This window comes from Oncorhynchus keta, chromosome 23, assembly GCF_023373465.1.
Source record: "Oncorhynchus keta strain PuntledgeMale-10-30-2019 chromosome 23, Oket_V2, whole genome shotgun sequence".
Lineage (NCBI taxonomy): Eukaryota > Metazoa > Chordata > Actinopteri > Salmoniformes > Salmonidae > Oncorhynchus > Oncorhynchus keta.
The window spans coordinates 40,327,041-40,341,268 of record NC_068443.1 but is presented as its reverse complement, the minus strand read 5'-3'; the positions used below and the strand labels follow the sequence as shown (position 1 = coordinate 40,341,268).

Genomic DNA, 14,228 nt, shown 5'->3' with positions numbered 1-14,228 from the left:
TGGGAATGTCAATACAATCAAACTAGCAAGGGCAATGACCAAAAGGCCGTCATAATGTGGCTAATAGGCTAGTGTATCTATTTATGTAGCAAGCTAAAAACAGAGCCCAACGTTACCTAGCTAGCTAGCTAGCTAGCTAGCTAGCTAGCTGCTGGGAGGATGTCAAATCATTGGATGAGTGGGTGAGTGGCCAACTTTTCCCCCCCCATATTGATTTTTGGTGGCTACAGTTAGAGATGCAGGTGTCATTTGGTTAGCTAGCAAGAAATGTGAATCACTTTGATAGCTAGCTATGCTAAACTTTAACGGCTATTCACAGTTAGCATATCGCTTAGATGTCAATCAAATGTACAGTTGAAGTTGGAAGTTTACATACACCTTAGCCAATTACATTTAAACTCCGTTTTTCCACAATTGCTGACATTTAATCCTAGTAAAAATTCCCTGTCTTAGGTCAGTTAGGATCATCACTTTATTTTAAGAATGTGAAATGTCAGAATAACAGTAGAGAGATTTCAGGTTTTATTTCTTTCATCACATTCCCAGTGGGTCAGAAGTTTACATACACTTAATTAGTATTTGGTAGCATTGCCTTAATAAAAAAATAAAAACTTGGGTCAAACGGTTCGGGTAGCCTTCCACAAGCTTCCAAAAAAAAGTTGGGTGAATTTTGACCCATTCCTCCTGACAGAGCTGGTGTAACCGAGTCAGGTTTGTAGGCCTCCTTGCTCGCACACACTTTCTCAGTTCTGCCCACAAATTTTCTATAGAATTGAGGTCAGGGCTTTGTGATGGCCACTCCAATATCTTGACTTTGTTGTCCTTCAGCCATTTCGCCACAACTTTGGAAGTATGCTTGGGGTCATTGTCCATTTGGAAGACCCATTTGCAACCAAGCTTTAACTTCCTGATTGATGTCTTCAGATGTTGCTTCAATATATACACACATCATTTTCTTCCCTCATGATGCGATCTATTTTATGAAGTGCACCAGTCTCTCCTGCAGCAAAGCACCCCCACAACATGATTCTGTCACCACCGTGCTTCACGGTTTGGATGGCGTTCTTTGGCTTGCAAGCCTCCCCCTATTTCCTCCAAACATAACAATGGTCATTATGGCCAAACAGTTCTATTTTTGTTTCATCAGACCAGAGGACATTTCTCCAAAAAGTATGATCTTTGTCCCCATGTGCAGTTTCCTTTTTATGGCGGTTTTGGAGCAGTGGTTTCTGCCTTGTTGAGCGGCCTATATGTCGATATAGGACTCGTTTTTACTGTGGATATAGATACTTTTGTACCCATTTCTTCCAGCATCTTCACAAGGTTTGGTGTTGTTCTGGGATTGATTTGCACTTTTCGCACCAAAGTACGTGCATTTCTAGGTTTTTCCAAGATGGTAGCAGTACAGACGTCGTTTGTCATTCTCCTGTGTAAATTTTGTATTTGTTTTTTTGTATATATTTCAACATATTTTCAATCTCTTTTTCCATTTTTAAATGAAATATCACTTCCAGCAACCCGCCTCAACAAATGTGATCTGCTATTTTTTAGATCTAGCCATCAGAAGTTAACCAGCTAATTAGTTAGTAGCTAGTTAGTCATTGTTAGCCACTGCTAGTGGCCTTTACCTTTAGCACAGACACCAGCTGCTTTTAGCCTGGATAATACTTGCCAGCCTGCACAGCGTGTCATCAACCCTGTGCATATCAGACTGTTTTTCTCCACTACAACACCGGATTCCTGCTGTAAGCCCTGGACCACTACTCCTGATCTTCGCAGCAAGCTAACAGAGTGGCCCAGCCCCAAAGCTAGCCTTGAGCCCATATTCCGACCTGCTCAGTAGACCCTATGATCACCTGCTACACAGCTGATGCCTCCCGGACTCTTCACTAACACGACTAGAATCCACAACACCACCAGATTCTTGCCGTAAGCTCTGGACCTTTGCGTCGGATCATCGCTGCTAGCTAGCTGCTCCCGAGTGGCTATAGTGGCTAACGCCCTTGTCCCAAAGCTAGCACCAGTTAGCCGCATCTCCCCCTAGTCCCACTCAAAATGCCTCAGAGACCTCTTTTGTCCCACCTCCCACACATGCAGTGACCTCACCCAGCATAACTAGTGCGTCCAGAGATGCAACCTCTCTTATCGTCACTCAATGCCTAGGTTTACCTCCACTGTACCACTACCATACCCCTGTCTGTACATTATGTCCTGAATCTATCCTACCACACCCAGAAAACTTCTCCTTTTATTCTCTGTCCCCAACGCACTAGACAACCAGTTTTGATAGCCTTTAGCTGTACCCTCATCCTACTCCTCCCCTGTTCCTCGGGTGATGTGGAGGTTAACCCAGACCCCGCGTCTCCCCAGGCACTCTCATTTGTTGACTTCTGTAACCGTAAAAGCCTTGGTTTCATGCATGTTAACATCAGAAGCCTCCTCCCTAAGTTTGTTTTACTCACTGCTTTAGCACACTCCGCCAACCCTGATGTCCATGCCGTGTCTGAATCCTGGCTTAGGAAGGCCACCAAAAATTCTGAGATTTCCATCCCCAACTACAACATTTTCCACCAAGATAGAACTGCTAAAGGGGGAGAAGTTAGTCTGCAAAGTTCTGTTATACTTTTCAGGTCTATGCCCACACAGTTCGAGCTTCTAATTTAAAAAATGAATCTCTCCAGAAATATGTCTCTCACTGTTGCCGCCTGACCCCCTCAGCTCCGCTGTGCCCTGGACACCATATGTGAATTGATTGCCCCCCATCTTCAGAGTTCGTTCTGTTAGGTGACCTAAACTGGGATATGCTTTACACCCTGGCAGTCCTACAATCTAAGATAGATGCCCTCAATCTCACACAAATGATCAAGGAACCCACCAGGTACAACCCCAAATCCTTAAACATGGGCACCCTCATAGATATCCTGACCGACTTTCCCTCCAAATGCACCTCTGCTGTTTTCAATCAGGATCTCAGTGATTACTGCCTCATTGCCCGCATCCGCTATGGGTCCGCGGTAAAACGACCACTCCTCATCACTGTCAAATGCTCCCTAAAACACTTCTGCGAGCAGGCCTTTCTAATCGAACTGGCCCGGGTATCCTGAAAGGATATTGGCCTCATTCCGTCAGTAGAGGATGCCTGATCGTTCTTTAAAAGTAATTTCCTCACAATCTTAAAAAACATGCCCCTTTCAAAAAATTGTAGAACTAAGAACAGATGGTTCACTCCAGACTTGACTGCCCTTGACCAGCACAAAAACATCCTGTGGCGCACTGCACTAGCTTCGAATACTCCCCGCGATATGCAACTTTTCAGGGAAGTCAGGAACCAAAGACTAGCTTTTTCAAACAGAAATTTGCATCCTCTAGCTCTAACTCCAAAAGAGGGAAACTAAAGTCCATGGAGAATAAGAGCACCTCCTCCCAGCTGCCCACTGCACTGAGGCTAGGAAACACTGTCACCACCGATAAATCCACGATAATCGAGAATTTCAATAAGCATTTCTCTACGGCTGGTCATGCTATCCTCCTGGCTACCCCAACCCCGGTCAACAGCTCCGTACCCCCCACAGCTACTTTCCCAAGCCTCCCCAGCTTCTCCTTCACCCAAATCCAGAAAACAGATGTTCTGAAAGAGCTGCAAAACCTGGACCCGTACAAATCAGCTGGGTTAGACAATCTGAACACTCTTTCTAAAATTATCCGCCGCCATTGTTGCAACCCCTATTACCAGTCTGTCCAACCTCTCTTTCGTATCGTCTGAGATCCCTAAAGATTGGAAAGCTGCCGCAGTCATCCCCCTCTTCAAAGGGAGTGACACTCTAGACCCAAACTGTTACAGACCTATATCCATCCTGCCCTGCCTTTCTACAATCTTCCAAAGCCAAGTCAACAAACAGATCACTGACCATTTCGAATCCCACCATACCTCTGCTGTGCAATCCGGTTTCCGAGCTGGTCACGGGTGCACCTCAGCCACGCTCAAGATACTAAATTATATCATAACCGCCATCGATAAAAACACTGTACTGTGCAGCTGTCTTCATCGACCTGGCCAAGGCTTTCGACTCTGTCAATCATCGCATTCTTATCAGCAGACTCAACAGCCTTGGTTTGTCAAATGACTGCCTTGCCTGGTTCACCAACTACTTCTCTAATAGAATTCAGTATGTCAAATCGGAGGGCATGTTGTCCAGACCTCTGGCAGTCTCTTATGGGGGTAGCACAGGGTTCAATTCTCAGGGCAGACTCTTTTCTATGTATATATCAACGATATCGCTCTTGCTGCTGGTGATTCCCTGATCCACCTCTACGCAGAAGACACCATTCTGTATACATCTGGCCCTTCTTTGGACATTGTGTTAACAAACCTCCAATCGAGCTTCAATGCCATAAAACACTCCTTCCGTGGCCTCCAACTGTTCTTAAAACGCTCGTAAAACTAAATGCATGCTTTTCAACCGATCGCTGCCCGCATCTGCCTGCCCGACTAGCATCACTACTCTGGACGGTTCTGACTTAGAATATGTGGACAACTACAAATACCTAGGTGTCTGGCGAGACTGTAAACTCTCCTTCCAGACTTATATTAAATCTCCAATCCAAAATTAAATCTAGAATCGGCTTCCTATTTCGCAACAAAGCCTCCTTCACACACGCTGCGAAACATACCCTCGTAAAACTGACTATCCTACCGATCCTCGCCTTTGGCGGTGTCATTTACAAAATAGCCTCCAACACTCTACTCAGCAAACTGGATGCGGTCTATCACAGTGCCATTTGTTTTGTCACCAAAGCCCCATATACCACCCACCACTGCGACCTGTATGCTCTCGTAGGCTGGTCCTCGCTACATATTCAGCTTACCAGATCCACTGGCTAATGGTCATCTATAAGTCTTTGCTAGGTAAAGCTCCGCCTTATCTCAGCTCACTGGTCACCATAACAACACCCACCCGTAGCACCCACTCCAGAAGGTATATCTCACTGGTCATCCCCAAAGCCAACACCTCCTTTGGCCGCCTTTCCTTCCAGTTCTCTGCTGCCAATGACTGGAATGAATTGCACAAATCGCTGAAGTTGGATACTTATATCTCCCTCACTAACTTTAAGCATCAGCTATCTGAGCAGCCCATCGCTGCAGCTGTAAATAGCCCATCCAATCTACCTACCACATCCCAATATTGTTTTTAATTACTTTTTTTATCTATTGCACACCAGTATTTCTACTTGCACATCATCATCTGCACATCTATCACTCCAGTGTTTAATTTGCTAAATTGTAATAAATTCATTACTATGGCCTCTTTATTGCCTTACCTCACGCCATTTGCACATACTGTATATAGACATTTTCTATTGTTATTGACTGTACATTTGTTTATTCCATGTGCAACTCTGTTGTTGTATGTGTCGCACTGCTTTGCTTGATCTTGACCAGGTCGCAGTTGTAAATGAGAACTTGCTCTCAACTATCCTATCTGGTTAAAATAAGGTGAAAAAAAAAATGAAAAAAAGGAGAGAACGCGTCTCCTTCCTGAGCGGTATGACAGCTGCGTGGTCCCATGGTGTTTATACTTGCGTACAGATGAACATGGTACCTTCAGGCGTTTGGAAATTGCTCCCATGGTGTTTATACTTGCGTACAGATGAACATGGTACCTTCAGGCGTTTGGAAATTGCTCCCAAGGTTGAACGACTTATTGGGTGTCTACAATTTTTTTTCTGACATCTTGGCTGATTTTTCTTTTGATTTTCCCATGATGTCAAGCCAAGTGGCACTGAGTTTGAAGGTAGGCCTTGAAATACATCCACAGGTACACCTCCAATTGACATCAATTAGCCTATCGGAAGCTTCTGAAGCCATGACATCATTTTCTGGAATTTTCCAATCAGTTTACATACACTAAATTGACTGTGCCTTTGAACTTCTGACCCCCTGGAATTGTGATACAGTGAATGATAAGTGAAATAATCTGCCTGTAAACAATTGTTGGAAAAATTACTTGTCTCATGCACAAAGTAGTTGTCCTAACCGACTTGCCAAAACTATAGTTTGTTAACAAGAAATTTGTGGAGTGGCTGAAAAACAAGTTTTAATGACTCCAACCTAAGTGTATGTAAACTTCCAACTTCAACTGTATATACAGGGTCAGTTTCATACCATATTTACAATGTGCAGGGACACTGGAGTGATCGAGGTACAGTGCATGTGGAAAGTACTCAGACCCCCTTGACTTTTTCCACATTTTGTTACATTACAGCCTTATAAAATGTATTAAATATACATTTTTTCCCATCAATCTACACACAATACCCCATTATGACAAAGGAAAAACATGTTTAGAAATGTTTGCAACATTTTTTAAAATTAAATATCACATTTACATAAGTATTCAGACCCTTTATATACCAGTTCCTGGAAAATATAAACTGAAACCATGACCTCTGTGACCTAGCCTAGAAATCATGTAGGTTTGCTTATTAACATGCTCTTCTTCTCAGTTCAAGTGTTCACCGGGGGTGACATACTCTGGAAACAACAACACCCACAGTATTCTTTTCAATATTTAATTTTTTTAAAGAATGATTACAGACATGTTAATAAGCAAACCTATATTATTTGTAGGCTAAGTCAGAGTTTTAATGACTCCAACCTAAATGTATGTAAACTTCCAACTTCAACTGTACTTGGCGTCGATCAAATGGGCAAGCAGGCAGAAAAATTCCCATTCATTTGTCAAAACGTGGGTTGGGACAAGCATGCATTGGCAGGCGAGCTGCAGAAGGGCGAGCAGGCTACTATTCCCCATAGTTTATTAGTACAATTTTAATTGCAACTAGAAGCTGAAAAAGTTTGAGAAGGTTTCTACTGTTTCCTCATTAGATTTTAGCTCATCTTGTTCTGGCTAACATTAGTTGTTCATCTTTTTGTTGATGTTGTATATAGGCAACTGAGGGAGACATATCCTACACCTCTTCATGTTTGTTCGATCAATAGGACTCTTAAGTTCCCAAATGTAAGTGGTGTATTTTGTGGCTTTTGGCAAATGCTTTCTAATGATCTAAAGTCACGCTGTTGCTACTACCTGTAAACATATAGTCCAGTTCAAAGTGAATGAATGCAGGCCCATGTGGAAAATTGCTTATTTGCATATAGGCCTACCGTAGCTCTGATTGGCTGTGGCGCACGGTTTGTGTAGATTCCGGTCCTGGACAAGACTGACACGTTTTAATTAGGTTTTATTTACAGCGGTGTCGATTAAGTGTTCAAAAGCTTTCCCACTCTATATTGCTATCATTTTCACAATGCCTTACTTTACGCCATTCAAAATCATTCTATAAAAGTATAAAATGACCATATCTAAGGTGCTCGCTTTTCATAAAATTGAATTTTTATTTTTATATATATGACCTCTTTCTCCCCTCTCTCCAGATGAAATCTCGCGTCTTGTGACGGCCGGCCGCCCAACAACCTGCCCGCTCGACCCTATCCCCTCCTCTCTTCTCCAGACCATTTCCGGAGACCTTCTCCCTTACCTCACCTCGCTCATCAACTCATCCCTGACCGCTGGCTACATCCCTTCCGTCTTCAAGAGAGCGAGAGTTGCACTACTTCTGAAAAAACCTAACTCGATCCCTCCGATGTCAACAACTACAGACCAGTATCCCTTCTTTCTTTTCTCTCCAAAACTCTTGAACGTGCCGTCCTTGGCCAGCTCTCCCGCTATCTCTCAGAATGACCTTCTTGATCCAAATCAGTCAGGTTTCAAGACTAGTCATTCAACTGAGACTGCTCTTCTCTGTATCACGGAGGCGCTCCGCACCGCTAAAGCTAACTCTCTCTCTCTGCTCTCATCCTTCTAGACCTATCGGCTGCCTTCGATACTGTGAACCATCAGATCCTCCTCTCCACCCTCTCCGAGTTGGGCATCTCCGGCGCGGCCCACGCTGGATTGCGTCCTACCTGACAGGTCGCTCCTACCAGGTGGCGTGGCGAGAATCTGTCTCCTCACCACGCGCTCTCACCACTGGTGTCCCCCAGGGCTCTGTTCTAGGCCCTCTCCTATTCTCGCTATACACCAAGTCACTTGGCTCTGTCATAACCTCACATGGTCTCTCCTATCATTGCTATGCAGACGACACAAATTAATCTTCTCCTTTCCCCCTTCTGATGACCAGGTGGCGAATCGCATCTCTGCATGTCTGGCAGACATATCAGTGTGGATGACGGATCACCACCTCAAGCTGAACTCTCGGCAAGACGGAGCTGCTCTTCCTCCCGGGGAAGGACTGCCCGTTCCATGATCTCGCCATCACGGTTGACAACTCCATTGTGTCCTCCTCCCAGAGCGCTAAGAACCTTGGCGTGATCCTGGACAACACCCAGTCGTTCTCAACTAACATCAAGGCGGTGGCCCGTTCCTGTAGGTTCATGCTCTACAACATCCGCAGAGTACGACCCTGCCTCAAACAGGAAGCGGCGCAGGTCCTAATCCAGGCACTTGTCATCTCCCGTCTGGATTACTGCAACTCACTGTTGGCTGGGCTCCCTGCCTGTGCCATTAAACCCCTACAACTCATCCAGAACGCCGCAGCCCGTCTGGTGTTCAACCTTCCCAAGTTCTCTCACGTCACCCCGCTCCTCCGCTCTCTCCACTGGCTTCCAGTTGAAGTCGCATCCGCTACAAGACCATGGTGCTTGCCTACGGAGCTGTGAGGGGAACGGCACCTCAGTACCTCCAGGCTCTGATAAGGCCCTACACCCAAACAAGGGCACTGCGTTCATCCACCTCTGGCCTGCTCGCCTCCCTACCACTGAGGAAGTACAGTTCCCGCTCAGCCCAGTCAAAACTGTTCGCTGCTCTGGCTCCCCAATGGTGGAACACACTCCCTCACGACGCCAGGACAGCGGAGTCAATCACCACCTTCCGGAGACACCTGAAACCCCACCTCTTTAAGGAATACCTAGGATAGGATAAAGTAATCCTTCTCACCCCCTTAAAAGATTTAGATGCACTATTGTAAAGTGGCTGTTCCACTGGATGTCATAAGGTGAATGCACCAATTTGTAAGTCGCTCTGGATAAGATGCTAAATGACTTAAATGTAAATGTATATATAAATATATATATAATATATATATAATATATATATAAATATATATATATAATATATATATAAAATATATATATATAATATATATAATATATATATATATATAAATAAATAATATTCTTCCTGGAGGTGTATATGAACAGATTTGAATAAGATTTCATGTTGATAAAATGCTCTCAGTTCCACATTAATTCATATTAATAGTGTCTGATATACCTGTTTGGGGGCCACATCAGGCACACAAGCTCTTTTTTGTGGCCCCCATGATAACTGCAAAACTGACATTGACCCCAAGTAATATGGGTTTAAAATTCTGGATTTAAACAAGTGAATGTATCCATTACTGTGTTAGAGCAGTGGAAAAGCAAAATGCCCTCAAGGGGGAAAGAGGGGATGACGTACTCTGCAGTGTGACCAGAGATGTGGAGTAGAGGGGAGTAGGGAGTAGGACAGGGTAGGAGACACTCAGTAAAGGGTCATGGGCCTTGGGCCAAACACAGCCAAAGGGATGGAATGATGACATGGAATGATGTCCAACTATTCTAAACCTCTGAAGTCACTTTTAGAAACACCATATTTGCGCAATGCTGGCCGGTAGCCTATAGCCTAGTTTGTAAGTTAATTCAGCCTTAAAAACGCTCTTATATTCCCATGCCCTAATCAGTCAACACAAATAGATTGTGTAATATGAATGGGATAAAACATTAGAAAATTATTTTCCCCCAACTGAAAAAAGTGCATACCTCGGCCGCTGTGTTAAAAAACAAAGAGCTTTTCCTCGAATTCATTGATGATCAGATACTTCAGTTTTAACTGGCTCTGTTGCACTACATTTTTACAGTTGACAGACAATATTAGTACTGTTATACTAGCTAGCAAACAATGTAACAAAAATAATTTCAGATTAGAACAATATTCCAATAGGCTCTGCATTTCAGGAATCACAGTAGCAAATACTGTACCTTTGGTGCACTGTTGATTATTTAGCCATTTAAACAACTTATTTCTCGAAGAAAACTCTGTTGATTCCACAGCCCTCACTGGCTTTTATACATTTGAAACGTGAGCTTGTCGACGACAGTTGCTATTAGTGACGTGCAGTTCACAAACAACTTCTTTTTTTAAACAAGTTTCAAGTTTTAATGTCAAGTGCACAAGTACAGTGAAATGCCTTTCTTGCAAGCTACAAGTCCAATAATCTAGTAATCAATATCAATGTAGCACAACAAAAAAAAACACGAGGTAGAACAAAAATACACAAGAAATAAAATTAAGAAAGAAGAACACGAGAAAGTAAGAAGCTACAGTTGAAGTCGGAAGTTTACATGCACCTTAGCCAAACACATTTAAACTCAGTTTTTCACAATTGCTGAAATTTATTCCTAGTAAAAATTCCCTGTCTTAGGTCAGTTAGGATCACCACTTTATTTTAAGAATGTGAAATGTCAGAATAATAGTTGAGAGAGTGATTTATTTCAGCTTTTATTTCATTCATCACATTCCCAGTGGGTCAGAAGTGTACATACTCAATTAGTATTTGGTAGCATTGCCTTAGAATTGTTTAAATTGGGTCAAACATTTTGGGTAGCCTTCCACAAGCTTCCCACAAAAAGTTGGGTGAATTTTGGCCCATTCCTCCTGACAGAGCTGGTGTAACTGAGTCAGGTTTGAAGGCCTCCTTGCTCGCACACACTTTTTCAGTTCTGCCCACAAATTTTCTATAGGATTGAGGTCAGGGCTTTGTGATGGCCACTCCAATACCTTGACTTTGTTAACCTTAAGCCATTTTGCCACAACTTTGGAAGTATGCTTTGGGTCATTGTCCATTTGGAAGACCCATTTGCGACCAAGCTTTAACTTCCTGACTGATGTCTTGCTTCATGGTTGGGATGGTGTTCTTCGGCTTGCAAGCGTCCCCATTTTTCCTCCAAACATAACGATGGTCATTATGGCTAAACAGTTCTATTTTTGTTTCATCAGACCAGAGGACATTTTTCCAAAATGTACAATCTTTGTCCCCATGTGCAGTTGCAAACTGTAGTCTGGCTTTTTTTAATGGTGGTTTTGGAGCAGTGGCTTCTTCCTTGCTGAGCTGCCTTTCAGGTAATGTCGATATAGAACTAATTTTACTGTGGATATAGATACTTTTGTACCGGTTTCATCCAGCATCTTCACAAGGTCCTTTGCTGTTGTTCTGGGATTGATTTGCACTTTTCGCACCAAAGTACACTCATCTCTAAGAGACAGAACGCGTCTCCTTCCTGAGCGGTATGATGGCTGCGTGGTCCCATGGTGTTTATACTTGTGTACTATTTTTTGTACAGATGAACGTGGTACCTTCAGGCGTTTGGAAATTGCTCCCAGGGATGAACCAGACTTGGAGGTCTACACATTTTTTTCTGAGATCTTGGCCGATTTCTTTTGATTTTCCCATGTCAATGAAAGAGGCACTGAGTTTGAAAGTAGGCCTTGAAATACATCCACAGGTACACTTCCAAATGACTCAAATTATGTCAATTAGCCGAGCAGAAGCTTCTAAAGCCATCATTTTCTGGAATTTTCCAAGCTGTTTAAAGGCACAGTCAACTTAGTGTATGTAATATTCTGACCCACTGGAATTGTGATAAGTTAAATAATCTGTCTGTAAACAATTGTGGGAAAAATGACTTGTGTCATGCACACAGTAGATGTCCTAACCGACTTGCCAAAACTATAGTTTGTTAACAAGAAATGTGTGGAGTGGTTGAAAAATGAGCTAATGACTCCAACCTAAGTGTATGTAAACTTCCGACTTCAACTGTGTATACAGGGTCAGTTTCACTACCATATTTACAATGTGCAGGGGACACTGGAGTGATCGAGGTTCAGTGCATTCGGAAAGTACTCAGACCCCCTTGACTTTTTCCACATTTTGTTACATTACAGCCTTATTATAAAATTGATTAAATATACATTTTCCCCCCTCAATCTACACACAATACCCCATAATGACAAAGGAAAAACATGTGTTTAGAAATGTTTACATAAGTATTCAGACCCTTTATATACCAGTTCCTGGAAAATGTCAACTGAAACCATGACCGCAGAATCTGTGACCTAGTCTACAAATAATGTAGGTTTGCTTATTAACATGCTCTTCTTCTCAGTTCAAGTGTTCACTCACAGTATTTTGTTCAGTATTTAATTTTTTTCAAAGAATGATTAGAGACATGTTAATAAGCAAACCTATATTATTTGTAGGCTAAGTCACAGTTTCTGAGGTCATGGTTTCAGTTCACATTTTCCAGGAACTGCAATTTATTCCTCCTGAGGCAACCAGAGGCCTACTGTACTTGAATGACCCAATATGCATTTCAAAACAGTGCCATTTCACACAATTACTTATCAAGGCATAAGTTGCCTAAATGTTACAAAAGATGGGGGAAGAAAATCACACAACAGTGACCAGGGTCTGAGAAATGAAGGTGAGGCAGAGGTGTGTCTGCAGATACGTCATATTCTCCATGTGCTGTAATTTACAAATGGATAACTATTGATAAGAGCTAGATAAACAACTCATCCGTTTGTAACTACACATAGTAATTGTTTTAGATGGTTATTCCTTATGGTCCTTGGAGACGAATGTGACACCAGCCATATCCAAGCAAACTGAAAATCATATCAGCATGACATGTATTGTGGAACATTTCCACAGTGAAGTAGTCTATAAACAGCTGTGCCGTTATTCAGAACTGTTATTGTGTGCCCTCATAATTTGCATGGATGAAATTTGGAGACCCCATCTATAGGCTTCTGTAGGGCTGAACCTGCCGAGATCATGTATGTGCTTATATTTGAATTATATACCTGGGCTTTCCTCCGTTTTAGTTTACAATTTGTGTCATGTTACATATTAGCTACTATCGGGAGCCACCATCAGCAATATCCGCATACATTTAGAACTGTCACTTTAGTGTTAGTTTCCTTCCATTTGTAGCTTACATATTGCATCATTCCATTCCGTTGACCTTTCGTTCCTCTGTCACGTCTGTGTAGTTGTTCCTGAGGGTCGCGAGCATTAGTGGATCATATTAAGCTAACGCGGTGCAATAAATTTGGGTCATGTAGCCTATTTGAATCATTATGGAACTCAGACCACACGTAGCAGGTTAAACCTGGAGCCCGGTGCACAGTTCACGACGACTGGACCGTTGTCATCCAGTTCCATGATGATATTTCATGAATTGAACTTAAATATGACAACTTTCAAGATGAAGCAAACTACTGTATTTTTGTTACAACCATATATTTAGTGCGTAAAGGCTCTCCAAACCTGTTTTTTGTTCAATTATTTATGCCTACTTTCCTAACCCTAAAATTTGCCAGAGTATTTAAAAAAGTTCAGAGTATTTAAAAAAAAAAAATCTATCAGTTTCAATGGAGATGAAAATGCACATTTAGATGGCTTTCTTTCATTGATCCCTATATTCTGAACCCAATGTATTCTAATCTAGCCTGTCGTCAAAATTCTAATTACAGGTACACCGTATTTAAAGTGATGCCTTAAGATACATGTAGTGAAAACCCTATAGGAAAATCTGTTGGCTATCGAGTGGGAGGGTTTCCAGTGGTTAAATTAGATGTATTCAGCGCACAAGGGAACCACGCCTGCAAAGCCCATTATGCACCTCCACAAGGTAAATCTGAAAACCAAATACTGAGAAGTGCGTAGGAAAGGCGTACAATTCCTAAGTCAGAATCGGCCCCCTTTGTGAGCAATATGTTTGGAACATCAAATCGCAATAAAATATCAATATCAAATTGCAATACTTATAGAATTGTGGTACATATACAATCGAAATAGATATCGTATTGTGATAATGTTGTATTGTGACGTCCTTGGCAACTCGCTGTCCTAACGCACACACAGACATACACACACCAACACAGCTCCAGGGCCTTACCAGGTATGGGCCACAGTGAAGCGCCTGTAACGGCGCTTGGTCACCACTTGTTTACGAAACCGTCTCGGAGAGTTGTGGGGTGAAACTCTGGTCCTCTTGTCCGATTCGGTTGGCCCACATGAGTCTATATTCTGTTCCGACTCTGTTCGGTCCCCATGGGCCTCCATAG

The 14,228-nt window shown here is 42.6% G+C and overlaps 2 protein-coding genes across 4 annotated transcripts in view; one reads left to right on the top strand and one right to left on the bottom strand.

The window, feature by feature from the left end:
* LOC127911058 (uncharacterized) overlaps positions 1–14,228 on the top strand; it is a 441,684-nt gene that overhangs the window by 107,130 nt on the left and 320,326 nt on the right. The gene's annotated exons all lie outside the window — the stretch shown is intronic.
* Positions 1–14,228, bottom strand: part of LOC118402318 (cAMP-specific 3',5'-cyclic phosphodiesterase 4B-like) — a 116,804-nt gene that overhangs the window by 54,115 nt on the left and 48,461 nt on the right. The gene's annotated exons all lie outside the window — the stretch shown is intronic.